The following is a 15,850-nucleotide window of genomic DNA, read 5'->3' on the forward strand; positions in this document are numbered from 1 at the left end:
TGATCTCACGGTTTGTGAGATCGAGCCCCTCATTGGGCTCTGCACTGACATCCGGGAGCCTGCTTGGGATTCTCTCTCTTTCTCTCTCTGTCTGCCCCTCCCTCGCTTGTGCTCACTCTCTCTCTCTCTCTCTCAAAATAAATAGACTAAAAAATATATTATTAACAAATCTATCATATCTGTGTAAAGCCTACTTATGATTATTATTAATAATAACTACTTATGATCGGCTAGTTGTACCCTAGTTTCCCCTTATGTGCAATTTTGCTTTCCAGGGTCCAGAAGCAGATGATGTCCCTTCTGACATATCACCAGAAGGTCAGTAGTAGCCTAACATTATGTCATTCTCCTCCCTCCCTCCCATCACACAGGCATTTTATCATCTCACATCATCAGGAGAAGAGGGAGTATGGTACAAAAAGATATTTTGAGGGAGAGAAACCACATTCACATAGCTTTTATTATAGTATAATGTTATAATGGTTCAATTATATTATTGTTGCTAATCTCCTACTGTGCTTAATTTATAAATTAAACTTTATCATAGGTAAGTATGTACAGGAAAAAACATAGTATATATAGTATATATACTCAATACTATGGAGTATATGTTCAGGCATCCACTGGGGGTCTTGGAATGTATCCCCTATGGCGAAGGAGGGGGGGGCTATTATACATACCAACAAATACATTTCTTTGAGTTATTATTTTACTATAAAAACTCAATCCTGGGCCTAACTTATCAGATACTAAAAACAAATGCATAATTGCTACTCCAGCAAGGGATGATAGCATAAATATAGCCATTCAAACATGCATACACTGGTTTACTATACTAGAATTGTTTTCTAATAGTCAATTTAACTTCAAGGGCTCAGGTCATCTATTTATTCTAATTTTTATGTTTTAAAAAACTATTTTTGAGAAAGAGAGAGAGTGAGCTGGGAGGGGAAGAGAGAGAGAGAGAGAGAGAGAGAGAGAGAGAGAGAGAGAGAGAGAAGAGAATCGCAAGCAGGCTCTGCACTGTCAGCACAGAGCCCGATAAAGGGCTTGAACTCATGAACTGTGAGATGGTGATCTGAGCGAAAACCACGTTGGTCACTTAATGGCTGAGCCACCCAGGCACCCCATATTTTTTCTAATTTTTCTTAATGATGCAAGGGAAACCTTCAAAGGTCTAATTCTATATTTCAGTCTCATTCATCCCAGGGAATGTAGGAAAAACTTTTGGGTTAAACAAAAAAATTAGATCTTCAGTTTCTGTATTTTTAACCTAAGCACTTAACAAAATTTCTGTTTTGTGTACCATACATATCTTATAATTATTCTATGTTTTTTTAAAAATATTTTTGTCATGGCCTCTCCTTCATTACAACACTTCAAAATATATGAAACCCTAACTTTTAAAAAAAAGTAGAAAAAAAGGATAAAAGGAAAAGTTTTTTAAAAAGGCATGAGACAAAGGACTAGAAGAAAGCTCATTGTATAAATTGCCATTAATTCTTTTCACTTATTGCCTCGTTTTGAAAAATGAGTATATTTTACCATTCTGAAAAGTTAGCCCACCAATGATACCAATCTTTGTTTCTGCTTTATCATCACATTGTTCTTTTGTTTTAAATGCTTCATTGCTGGGTTTCCAAAAGGAAAACTGTAGTACGGCTTTAATGATCCGCGATAATTTTATAATTTACAATCCTCACATCAAAATGATCATAAAATGCTAAAGGCATTTCTGTGTTGGTCTTTGCTACTGCAAACATTAGATACATCTGTAAACCCAGCAACTTATTGGGAATTGGTGGGCATGAGGATGAGGGGAGTTTAAAAGTATGGAACAGGAATCTATAATAAAATAACATCAGTTTGAGATTCCTTAGGTTAGAAAGCAGCCATTCAAAGAATGCTTTGAAACAGTGTTCTTCATGGAAAACGGTCTTCTTTGACCTCAGGGGCTATGAAGCTGTCTGAGTAACCATGTCTGTAGAGATGTAACAATTCATGTGGAGCCAACGCTAACCTTACTGGGCTGTCGAGGTTGGCTCCAAATAGGTGCAGACCCAGGAGCCCGGTAGTTCCTGTGACCACGGGGAGATATGCGAATAAGGAGAAGGGCCCTTTGGAGGATTATGATAATCTTCAGTGAATTGTTGCCTAGTGGCCACAGGGTCCTGACTGTAGTCTTTTAGCTATATGGAATGCCTGAGACATTTCACTGCATACCAGAAGAACTAAAGGAAAGTGCATGGAGAGCACAGCATTTAGAAGAAAGCTTAAGGGAAGTCCAATAGGGTAAGATATGAGCGTAATGACAGAGGAAACAGTAAAAGGCAGCAGCCACATTAACAGTAGATATAAAAACCTTTCTTTCTATGGATCAAATTATACACACACACACACACACACACACGCACACACCCCTCTTATATACTATAATCGTTAGACTAAGAAAGAGGACATCCATCCAAGAAGGTTTGCAATTGCTGAATGCTGGCTCCCTACAAATACCACCAAAATAACCTGTTGCTAAGGCAAAACTGAGTTTGTTGCTTACCATGGTAAGGGAGCTTTCTTCCTTGACAAAGATTTAAGAGCATCTTGGAGCAGGAAGGATAATGTTAGACTATTTATGAAATTTTTGGATTTGGATTAAGATGAGTCTTTCAATACAAGGGCTTGATTAGAATTGGGTAATGATTATGATATTGGGACTGGGGGACATAGCAAGATGGGTGTTTTGAGGTGAGAGTTTCAAAAAATGTTGAGAATAAATAATAAACTTCTATCTCTCTGGTCTAGAGCTTCCTAGAATAATAAAGCTGTGTTGATGAAGACAGTGGAAGTCATGTTCATGAAGGCAATCAAACAATAATGGCATGACCATATAGATAATAAGCTTTGAGGGATATATGATTTTGGGTTTGCACAGTCTAATGGTAAGGACCAGTTGGCATTTGAGGAGAATAATTTGAGTAAGGACAAGTAAAAGTAATGAAGAAGCAGACTGACGTTGAGTTTAGCTAAAATGATGCTCATCCCCAGTGGAGGGCAGAGGAAGGGAAAGAGGTTGATTGACAGTTCGATAAAAACACAGCTGTGTAAACTCTTTGTATGCATATGCTATAGTTTCATATATTCTTTTAAAATTCCTTTTGTTATATACTACAGTTTTAAATTAAAGAATTCTTTTCTAAAATTTTTTTAATGTTTATTTATTTTTGAGAGAGACAGAGACAGAATGTGAGTGGGTTAGGGGAAGAGAGAGAGGGAGACATAGAATCTGAAGCAGGCTCCATGTTCCGAGCTATCAGCAAAGAGCCCGATGCAGGGCTCGAACTCACGAGCTGTGAGATCATGACCTGAGCCGAAGTTGGACGCTCAACTGACTGAGCCACCCAGGTGCCCCAAATTAAAGAATTCTTTAAAAAAATGTTTGCTCATTCATTCATTCATTCATTCATTTAGAGAGCATGAGGGAGCTGGGGAGGGGCAGAGAGAGAAGGGGAGAGAGAGAATCTCAAGCAGCCTCCACGCTCAGCATGGAGCCCGACATGGAGCTCAATCCTAGGACTGTGAGATCATGACCTGAGCCGAAATCAAGAGTCAGATGCTTAACTTACTGAGCCACCCAGGCATCCCTGACGAATTCTTTTTATATGTTCCTTAAACATCTGGGAGAGCAAATGAACCATCAGGAGGCAACTAACAGATTATCAGTGCTCGTTGACAAGGACAGAAAGGTCAAATACGAGCATGTAAATTTTTGACCATGCCACTGCTGAGGATCATCTGGGAAATCTTTCCTGTTGTTCCCATTGAATGTCTTTATGAAACTCGTTCTTTTTAACTGTACCCTTTTTACTCCTCTTTCTGATAATCGGATTAATAGGGGGTCATATTGATATCAGGAAAGTTTTCTTTTACAACTCTTTCTGGCAGCCCTTTATGTATTTTTATATTGTCAATTTAAATTTCAGGACTTTTTTCTGTCCCAGAAATTTCTTAGAGCTCCTAGTTTTTGCCAGGAAACTGCCTCAGCTGAGGATTATTTCTGAGATTTTCCTGAGTGGGGCTCTTAAGGAATAGACTTTGAATAGATTCTTTTAATTCATAAAGCTTATAGAAAAACCCAACCAGTAACAAGTTGTTTTGGGAAAGCTTGCTTAAAAAATAAAATTTCACTTTGAGCAATATTCAAATCAGAAATACTCCCTTTGTGTAATCTTTGCCTGCTTGCCAGTGCCTCCCTTTGAATGCCCAAGGAGACTATTTTCCCCTCCCCAGTTAATTCCATTGTGTTTTCAAAGGAAGCAGCTTATTTTGAATAATACTACTTGAGTCCATTGGTTAGGGTTTATTGGTAAGAGAGATCATCACTGTTAATGGGTACTACTTAACGGGTACCTACATGTTAGCTGTGTACTTCACATATATTATCAGTATTTCATATAACTGTTCTCTTATTTTTTAACAGATATTTTCTGAGGCTCAGAAAAATTACTTGCTCAAGGTCTCAGCTAATAAATCAAAAGCAAAGCTATGCAGTCATTTCCACTTGACATCAAAGCTCATTTGCGATACACTGTGTTATCTCTTATGTTCTCACATTAAAGTCATCTTGAATGAGTTGAAGTAGCAGATTTAATAAAAAAAGATCAATTCTGTTTATAGTTCTTGTGGGCATTAATTTAAGATTCCCTAACCCTTCCCCAGCCACTCCATCCATTTGGTTATCATGCATTTAATTTTAATCATTAGTCTATATGATCATTTCATATCTTTTTGTTATTGTTGTTCAGTACATTTACTTGTTTATTTCCCCTGCCTTTCTTCTGGGTTTCCTTACAAAATAGTAAAGGGCTATTTATTTGTACAAATGTGGCTAGATGGTCTAATGTGGAATAGAAGACAGAGGTGAGGAGAGCCTGGGTGGTTCAGTTGGTTAAGTGCCTGATTCTTGATTTTGGCTCAGGTCATGATCACGTGGTTCATCAGATTGAGCCTCACATCAGGCTCTGTGCTGGCAGTGTGGAGCCTGCTTGAGAGTCTCTCTCTCTCTCTCTCTCTCTCTCTCTCTGTCTCTCTCTCTCTCTCTCAATCTCTCTCTGCCCCTACCCTGCTCTTGCTCTCTCCCTCTCTCTCTCTCTCTCAAAATAAATAAATAAACATTAAAAAAGAGATAGAAGTCAAATAACAGGAAAATAAATATGGAATGCAAATGTATTCCTGTGGGCTGTTAGTACATGTTTCTAGATATTGAAGTTCAGCAAAATGACTCCTCTCTCCTGATCAGGGCTCAAGAGAGCCCTGATCAGGAGAGAGGAGTCATTTTCACTTAAATTCCAGAAGACAGATGAATGAGGCCCAAGTCAGTGCCATGGCCCAATAGCCTAGATTTCTTAGACTTTCGGGGGAGGGTGCAGTTCCTAGAACTCAGTGTACTGATTGCCTTTCTTAGCAAGGATGCTGGTTCTGTTTCCCGTCACCTGGCGACTAGCTAGTGGTTTTCTTGGTTAACTGTAGTTATTCTGCCTGACCCGTGTTTCTTCTGTGAGTGGTCATGTTGGTGACATATTGCTTTCTTCTGTGGTTATCACTGCCACAACTCTTGCTTTAGAGAATATACATTTATTATATTTATATCCTATATAAATTTTGTTTATAATAACTAAATATAAACATATACTTAATTATATTTTTCTTCATTCAGCAAACGGTTATGGAGCACTTAGTGTGCAATACCTTATGTGCTATGCCTTGGACATAAAAAAAATGAAAATAGAAAAGTCTCCCCGCCTTGAAGTTTCAAGTATAGCTTACCACAAAAGATATACTTGCCTATTGAATAAATTAGAAATAAATAAAAGTAGAAAGTAAAACAAATACACATCCCTCATGATACCATAACCCATAGATAACCACTGTTAATATTTTGGTATGTAGCTTTTCAACAATATGATAGTATCACCACAAGGAGATTATATTATGCATTCCTTTTGTAATTTGGAATTTGCCCTTGTCACCTATTGGTGATTAGGGAGCATCTTTCTGTTTGATAATCTGCTACATCATAGGTTATGATGACAACCGATTCGTTTGTATAGACGACCCATAATTTGTTTAGCTAATCCCCATTTTTTTGCTAGTTAAGTTGTTTCCAAAAAAATTTGCTGATATGAGCTTCTATGTGACAAGCATTCCCTTAATTATCTTTTTCATACAGCCATATTTATTTACCTAGACTACATACCTTAAAGTTCAAATGGAGAATCAAAATGATACACATTTTCAGACTTTGGCTCTTACTAAATAGCCCACCAGAAGCCTTGCTGGAAACTCTGAATACTTTTGTAGAATAAACATTTCCTTCTGATGGGACTAGGAAGTCATGGCTGGTGGGAGGTTGGCCTTATGGTAGAATCTTGGTGTTGAGAATGTATGTTTGGGGTGTGGCATGTGAGGGGTTGTACTGATTGGACAGTGATAAAAATACCTCTGAAAAAATCTAATATGATTAAAGAAAACAAATGTATTATTTTGAACGATATACTGTTACTTCTGTCTCTCCATGTGCAAAATTCCATCGCTCTTCTCTCCCTCTGAAACAGATACTCCCCTCCCTTGTGTCCTCCATCCCTTGATATCATTGTATGTATACATACACACACTTTTGTGTCACTTATGCCATAACCAAAGGATGATCGTTATGCTCAAGCATTTCACCATCTAGTAAGGGAGGTAGATAAAGAAATACAGACCACAAAACTGAATAATACAAATTATGACAGAAGAAAAGCCTGAATGTATTTGCACACACAGGAGGGAAACCTGACTCTAATTAGGAAAAGTTTGTCTTTTAGGATCTTCCTGTTCTTCCAATATACTAACCTTGACTCCTTAATATCTCTCAGCCCCCATACTCAGCAGTTATTGTATACTGCCTGTTCATATTCTCCAGTATGTCTTTTAAAATATTTTTACACTTTATTATCTCCTTTGCATTTCCAGTGCTATCACCCTTGTTCAGACCACTATCACCTCAGCCAGGACTATTCCAATAACATGTTAACGGATGTACCCAGCATGAGTTTCTCTATCCTCTTCCAATCTATCTTGGATAGATTGCTATCAGTGTAACCATCCTAAACCGTGACTTTGAAGATTTCATTACCCTAATCAAAAACCTTCAAAAGATTTCCTTGACTTACAGCAGAACACCCAAGTTCCTTTTCCTGACCATCAAGATCAAATAGTGATTTACTTTCCCACCCTTATTTCTTGTACTCATCTTCAGTAACCTTCATCAGACCCCCTCCTACTTCAGGAAACCCTATCCATTTTCCAAGGCCTGCTCATATTAATATCCTTTATCAAGCTGGGCTGGACTTCACCTGCTTGATGTATTCTGGCTGTTGATGTATCACCTTGAACAATTTCATCATGTACTGCTTTTGTTGTTACCCTGAATTTTCAAAACGTCTCATGTCTATGTTTTGTCATATTGAAAACTCATTTGAATTACAAATACTGTCAGCATCTCTGTAGCTCCTAGCACAGAAACTTACACAGAGAAGAGATCATTCAACTTCTGTGGATTCTGATATTGATTTAAAGGAGCTACTGTGTGGACATTCTTGAGCTTTATTGATTAGATCATATAAATAAAATCTAGTAATATTAATATGAACTAGGTCATGTGTATTTCACTGATCCCTCCGCATTTTAATTTAATGACCAGAGCTAAAAATATCTAACTGAGCTCCTGCAAGCTCTTGTTCCATCTCTTCATCCTTTCCCCTTGCTAAGGAATGCTGGGGAGGGGAACACTCCTTTCTTTCTTACTACCAGGCTGCATAAATCCTTCTGTCATGGAACCCTCTTTCCTAGGTATCTTTTTGTAGAAAATTATGGTGAAGGAGGGCAGAAAGGAAGAAGGAAAGTAAAAACATATGGAAACTTAAGGAGCAAGAGTGACTGTGTATAGCATGTTACTTTCTACACAGTGTTTTACTTTCTACAAATGGCCCTCCCACCATTTCTTACTCTCACGTAAATGGCAGACATAATTATTGCAGCATGTTTTTCTAGTAAGTCCAGAGTTTTGCCTTGGAATCCCATTCCACAGAATGATACAGGAAGACATCATCAATCAACAGGAGCTGGCAAGAAAAATGAATTGTACTTGGGCATTCCCATTCTAGAATGTACATGGGGCATTCAGGTCTGTTTGGATAAATTAGATATATGGTAGTTTGCATTTATATACATACACTCTCATGATTGGGGTAATTATTTATTCTATTAAAGTTCTCTCCCTGGTAAGCAAACCTCACTGTAGAATTTTTGGAGATCACAAGGTTTCATAGACATTAAATGTGTTATTGTCTGAGTTATACACAACTATTTTTTAATATATTATGGCACGAGGTGAGTTCTTTTTTGTGTTTAAGGTTAAAAAAATCATTGTTAGGAGCCAGAATAAACAATTAGCAAATAAATGGGTTAGCATTTGTGTGACATTCTTAAATTTTCAATCTTCGGCATTGAGTTTCAACAAATGTATTAGAATATCAGGTATTTATATTATAGCAGGGATCTAGGTTCAGTCAATACAGTTATATACAGACAGATATTTTTTTCAATTGCATCATACTTTATAATCTACAAAGTGCTTCCATACTTGTTTTTCTCATCAGTTCCTTGAAATAATGTGTGATAGGCAAGAAGTACTCCTATTTACTGCTAGGGAAATTCCAAAATATGTACATTATATTTCAAGGGTTAAAATAATTCTTGGGGAGGCTGGGGTAGATGATTTTTGAATTTAGCTTTTATTTAATTTAAAAAACAAATAACATTGTGTGACACCTATACTTTGATTAAAAATCCAGTATTTTCATATCTACAACATTTATAAGGTACAAAGGGCTATGCTGAGAAATTTCCCTCGGATATCTGTCTCCTACCCACCCATTTTCCTTTGGAGCAATATTATTAGCTTAATATTAGTTCTTTGGTTGTCTATCCAGAGATATTCTATGCATATACTAATGAATAGAAGCCTCCTGTACCATTTTTTATGCAGATGCGAATATACAGTACACTTTATTCTGCACCTTATCTTTTTTTATCTATTAACTTTGCATAGAAATCATTCCCAATCTATACATAAAGAATTCATCTCCAGTTTTTATTTTACACAGCTAAGTAGTATTGCCTTGTTTGAGTGAATCACTATTTATCTCACCAGGCCTTTTACCAATGGGTATTTAAATATTTAAAATCTTGTCATGGTAAGAGTGCTATAATATATGGCACTAAGTGGGCACATAGCACATTAATTCATGCTACATGTCCTTGTGAGAAGAAGACTTTCAGAACTATTTTTCAAATGCTTCCCATTTCTTTTCCAATAAACACAAGTTTTACTTCTTAAAAAATGCTATAATCTATACAAACATAAAGATGGCCAACACACACATGAAAAGATGCTCAACATCACTAATCGTCAGCGAAATGCAAGTCATAACCATATGAGATATCACCTTACACCTGTCAGAATGGCTAAAATCAAAAAGACAAGAAATAACAAGTAGTGACGAGGATGTGGATAAAAAGGAACACTTGTACACTGTTGGTGGGAACGTAAACTGGTACAGCCACTCTGGAAAACAGGATGGAGTTTCCTCAAAAAATTAAAAGAGAAATACCATATGATTCAATAATTCCACTATTAGGTATTCTCCAAAGAAAATGGAGACACTAAGTTGAAAAGATATTATGCTAAGTGAAATAAGTCAGTCAGAGAAAGACAGATATCATATTCCACTCATATGTCGAATTTGAGAAACTTCACAGAAGAGCATGGGGGAAGGGAAGGGGAAAAATAGTTTCAAACGGAGAGGGAGGCAAACCATAGGAGACTCCTAAATACAGAGAACAAACAGAGGGTTGATGGTGGGCGGGGCGCGGCAGAGAAGAGGGGAAAGTGGGTGATGTGCATTGAGGAGGGCACTTTCTGGGATGAGCACTGGGTGTTGTATGTAAGTGATGGATCACAGGAATCTACTCCCGAAGCCAAGAGCACACTGTATACACTGCATGTTAGCCAACCTGACAATAAATTATATTAAAAAAAAAAGGATATATGCATCCCTGTGTTTACTGCAGCATTATTTACAATAGACATATCATGGAAGCAACCTAAGTGTCCATGGATAGATGAATGGATAAGGAAGATGTCACACACACACACACACACACACACACACACACACACACACACACTGGATGCAGCCATAAAAAGGATGAGATTGTGCCATCTGAGACAAGATGGATGGACCTAGAGGGTATTACACTGAGTGAAATAAGTCAGACTGAGAAAGACAAATACTATATGATTTCATTCATACGTGGAATCTAATAAAAAGCAAGAACAAAAGAATAAACAAGCAAAAAGCAGAATTAATCCTATAAATACAGAGAACAAACTGATGTTTTCAGAGAGAAGGAGGCGGGGGATGAGCAAAGCGGGGTAAGAAGAGTGGGAGACACAGGCTTCCAATTACGGATGAATAAGCCATGGGAATAAAAGGCACACATAAGGAATACAGTCAATGGTATTGTAGTAGCATCATATGGTGACAGATGGTAGCTATGCTTGTGGTGAACATAGCATAATGTATAAACTTTTTGAATCAGTATGTTGTACACCTGAAACAAATGTCACATTGTGTGTCAGTTATACTCACATAAAAAGAATTCTACATTATAAAAGCCTTGAAACACAAGATCATTCACAATATGGGAGTATATGACTTAAGGATATAGAAGTGAAGCTACTGGGCAAAGGGTGTATACGTTGGTAATTTTGAAAGATATTGCCAAATTGTTAGCCTAGGATATTGGGTCAATTTTCATTCCCACGAACAATTGTGTAAGGGCCTATTTCCACACAATCTTGTCGGTAATATTTTATTACATTTTTTGATACTTGCCAACTTGAGAAATGAAAAGTATTTCAATGGTAGTTTTAATTTTTAATGATAATATTTTGAGTACAGTGAGGCATTATGTCAAATATAGAAGAACTATTTTTCTTCTTCTGTAAACTATCTTCTCATATCCCTTTCCATTGGGATGACTGGTATTTTTTTTTTTTTCTGAGAGAGGGAGTGCGTGTGTGAATGGGGGAGAGGGGCAGTGGGAGAGAGAATCTTAAGCAGTCTCCATGCTCAGTGCAGAGCCCAATGCAGGGCTCCACTCCGGGTGAGGTCCATGACCCTGGGATCATGACCTGAGCCAAAATCAAGAGTGGGACACACAACTAATGGAGACTTCCAGGCACCACAAGGCAATAGGCCTTTTTTAATTTACTGACAGCAGTTTTTATGTATTAGGGAAATTCATTCTTTGTGTGATGCACAAGACTTTTGGATCTAAACTTCATGTTCCTACCATTATATTAAACAAATAAACAAAAAATCATTTTTAATGACAGTGTCTCCGGAACTTGCAAATCTTTCACATAATTTATCTAGTTGCGTGTAATGATTCCCTTTGTATTTTTCCTGTAAGATTATTTCCTGTAAGATTATCTCTGCAATTAATTTACAGTATTGATGAATTTCAACTTCCTTCAATTTTCCTCATTTCTGAAACATCTTTAGAGTACCTTCCAAAATCCTAATCTTACCTCTGAGTATTCGTTCTTAGCAGAAGGCATTTCCTTTTTCTGATTTTTTTTACCCCAATATCTGGAAACAAAGTAACTTATAAACTTCTAAATTTAGAATTTCACAGTAGCATGGATATTTCTTTTGAATCTGTTTGGGCACCTGAGTTTTCTGGGGGTGTGTGATAGCAAGTTGCACTCCCTGAGCTCACGCCTCTTCATATGTAATCCATGGCCATTGTGACATGCTGAATTTACCTCTGGAACATGGTGTTCTGGTTCCTCCCCCTTACTCGGTCTGTCCCAGAAAGAAACTATTGCACTGCTTTTTCCCATGCCCTCCTGTCCACGGATGAATTTTAGGGGATTATGGTTAGCCAAATACAAATTCTGAAAACATAAAGAACAGATTGTCATTGACAAACTCTTTGTTTTCAAGTTATTTATGTGGCTTTTCAGCAATAACACAAACCTCTCTTTGTCTCTGAAAAACAGAAAGAACTTCTTAACTCACCAAGTATTTAAATCTACTCAATATGATGGGTGGGCTAATGCGTGAATCCTGGCCTGGTACAAAGCAAGTGCTGTGAAAAACTCATTCTCAAGCCATATATGCTGCTCAGTTTGCCACCATGAATGGTACTTAGGTAGAAGATTGAGAGGAATTAAAGAATGTTTAAAGATTTACAGTGGGAATAATTCAAGTAGTTGGGAAATTAAATCTATAATGAAAGGCAAAAGGACTCACGGTTATTTAGCCTGCAAAAGAGAACTTTCCAGAAAACTTCAATAATGTGTTTTTCTAGGTCATACTATAAACATAGAAAGAATGGTACTTATGTGGTTTTTATTTGGGGATAAGAGAAAATAGGCACATGAGTGAGGAGAAAGAATATTGGTAAGAAACAAGGTAACACTTTGATTGAATATGCTCCTCATTTGAAAAATAAGGATGTGCTCATTTCTCTACATGTATTATAGTTTAATAAAAAGTTAAAAAAAAAAAAGGAACGACTGATTTTTGTCTGTGTGTGATGCCTTTGGAATGGTCAGAGAGCTGGACAGTTTGTTTAAGCTTAGTGATAATGAGTAGGACCCCTGCCATCAGATTTCTTGGGTTAAATCCTAGCTCCACTTTTTTTTTTTAAGTTTATTTTTGAGAGAGAGACAGAGTGCGACTGGGGAGTGGCAGAGGGAGAGGGAGACACAGGATCCCAAGCAGGCTCCAGGCTCTGAGCTGTCAGCACAGAGTCTGACTCAGGGCTTGAACTCATGAACTGTGAGATCATGACCTGAGCTGAAGTCGGCTCTTGGTGCCTAACTGACTGAGCCACCCAGGTGCCCATTCCTAGCTCCACTTCTTCCTGTTTGGGTGACCTTGGGGAAACCTCTCTCCTCATTTCTCTCAGCCGCATTCCTCACGTCTAAATTAGGTATAATGATAGTGTTGTTATGTTACAGATCCTCAGGAAAGTGAGAACATTTCAGAGATACCTACTTCTGCTCCAACGTTCCCCCCATACTTTGCTAAAGATTTGCACATGATCCGTAAGTGAATTAATCTCTTGCAGTCAAAATAAACTTGCTTTGTAGGCAGTTGATCCCTAGCTATTTGGTTGTTATAAGTTCCTAATCACTCTTCTTTCTGGGCTGTTAAAAAATGTTGGGACTCTTCCTTTGCCATGACTTTGAATCCAGAGTTTGGAATCCGAATTATTGTGTCTGTCTTATTTCCTTAACCCAACAGTGTTTCAAAAGGCATTTCCATCAATGTAAGGGACCTAGTACAGACTCCAGCTATATATATCTATACCTATATATCTATATCTGTATATCTATATATATACTTAACTAGGTGAGGATAAGAGTTAGGAAACTTTAGTTATAAGTTTGGACTCTGGGGTTGGCAGGCTGTAATTCTAGCTCCATCACCTCTTGGTGATGTGACCTTCTGCAAGTTCCTTGGCATCCTGGTGCCTTTCTAGGAGGCAAGTTAGATCAGTTTTGTAATGCTCTTGGAGTCTTGCTTTTGTTTTAAGGATTAAGTGAGTTAATGTATGTCAAGCTCCAATGCCTGTGTTCATAGCAGATACAAATAAATGATAGAATCTCAGGTGCTTAATCCTTGAGTTCTATTTTAGTTTGCCAGATAAAATACAGGATATACTCCAAACACTATCAAATGATAATATTATTGCTCCTTATGTTGCAGATGAGGAAATAGGCTTAGAATAGTTAGAATTTTCCCACTGTCATGGAGCAAGTAAATGGAAAATCTGGAATCAGAACCCAGATCTGTCTGTGTTTCAATGCTGAACCCTTTCTACATTAGCAGACACTTGTAAATTAAGGCTTGAAGTTAGTTCGAAATTCCAATGGCTGTGTTTTCAGGCGACTAAAAGAAAAAATGTCAGCTGGTATTGAAATTGGTGTCTGTCAAACTCATGAATGCTTTAACTTACTCAGGTTCCCTTTTTTCCTCCCTCAGAATAGGCACAACCAATAGCTTGCAATTCTAATCGAAACTCACACTAAATTATTTCTTTTTTGAATTATAGCCAATATTTCCCCTGATAATAAAAAAAGTCATTCTCTAATTTCTCATTCTTTGTTTTTATACAGTACAATGTGGTTGCTGTTATTATAATGATTGAGAATCTAGGTCTACCAATAATCAAAATATTACATTTATTGTGTATATATTACATGTCAAATGTGCTAAATGACCCATATATAATTTCATTTAACCCATTCAACAGTCATGGAATTGTTGCCCCAGGGGGGCATTTGGCAATGTCTGGAGAGAATTTGTTCCAAAGGTGGGGGCAGGTATGAACGTGTGTACCTGCATCTAAAGAACAGAGACCGGGTGTGATGAGAAACAACTTGCAAAGTGCAGGACAGCTCCTTACAACACAGAACTATGTGTCCAGAATGTCAGTATTGCAGAGGTCGGACACCCAGCTCTAAAGTATTACGACCCCTGTATTATAGACGGAGAAAGCTCAGAGAGGTTAAATAACTTGCCCAAGGTTATGTAGCCAGTAAATGAGACAGCCAGGCCTAGAACCTGGATATATTTAGCTCAGAGCCCATGTTTCCCCCCGTAGAAAGGCAAAGAGAATTTCAATTTAGAGAAGGTGAAGATTAGTACATATATACCGACGACCATAAAATTATTTCAAGGGATAATTAAATGAAAATACCTGATTGTTAAGCAGAGTGTTTAGCAAAAGCTTCTGACCTTGCAATGATACCTGAAGTTAGTGTCTAGAGTGCTTGATATAGAGAACTAAAACTGTAATCATGTCAGGAAAAACGGAGTCATTTTTTCTTTCATTTAATCACTTTCTTTTTTGTTTCTGAAAATGTTGTGGCTGGATGTTGAAGCTTGAGGAAAGACATGGGCAATCAGATAAAGTTATTCAGGTTTCCAGGAAAGAATATCATCAAAAAATGTTCCATCATGGCATCACTAAAAATAGACACATTATAATGGATACAAAATTGATACCAAGAAAGGGTTGATATTATGGTGGTAAACTGCCTGAAATGCCAAACTATCTTTTAAATGAGTTAATTGTATTTTAGAACATATAAATAGAGCATTTGGCTTATCAAAAAACAGGACTGCCTGCTTATAGCCTTATTTGAAAGCTCATGCAAGCAATTTACAGAGACTAAACCTAAGTATTTTAGATTTTTGTTCACAAAGAGGAAATAAGACTTCTCTGAACCATGTCCATAGTACTTCCACAGTAGCAAGTGGCAATGGCGATACGGAAATTGAAGGAGAAGTCAGATGTTACCGCTATACTGTGGAACTTTGGGGAACAGCTGGAATAGTGATGTTTCCAATGGTAAGGCCGGGTGTGACTTTGAAGGTGATGTATTTAGACCATGAAGGCTTCAAATGTAAATCCCTGATCCACCTGGATAAGTTTATGGTGCCCAACCAAGCATTTCCAGAAGACCTGATAACTCAGAGAATTTACCAACATTAACACTTTTGCTTATTCTGTTTCCTCTAGACTGTAAGCTTGGGGAGGACGGGATTTGTGTCTCACTTCTACAGTATTAGAGATTTCCTTATTGAATTCCTGAATGTACAAGAGTTTTCTTTTCCAATACAGGTGGTTTAGTTAAAAGGGTTTGCAGATAATACAAAAGAGCACC

Source organism: Felis catus, chromosome A2 (assembly GCF_018350175.1).
Source record: "Felis catus isolate Fca126 chromosome A2, F.catus_Fca126_mat1.0, whole genome shotgun sequence".
Classification (NCBI taxonomy): Eukaryota; Metazoa; Chordata; class Mammalia; order Carnivora; family Felidae; genus Felis; species Felis catus.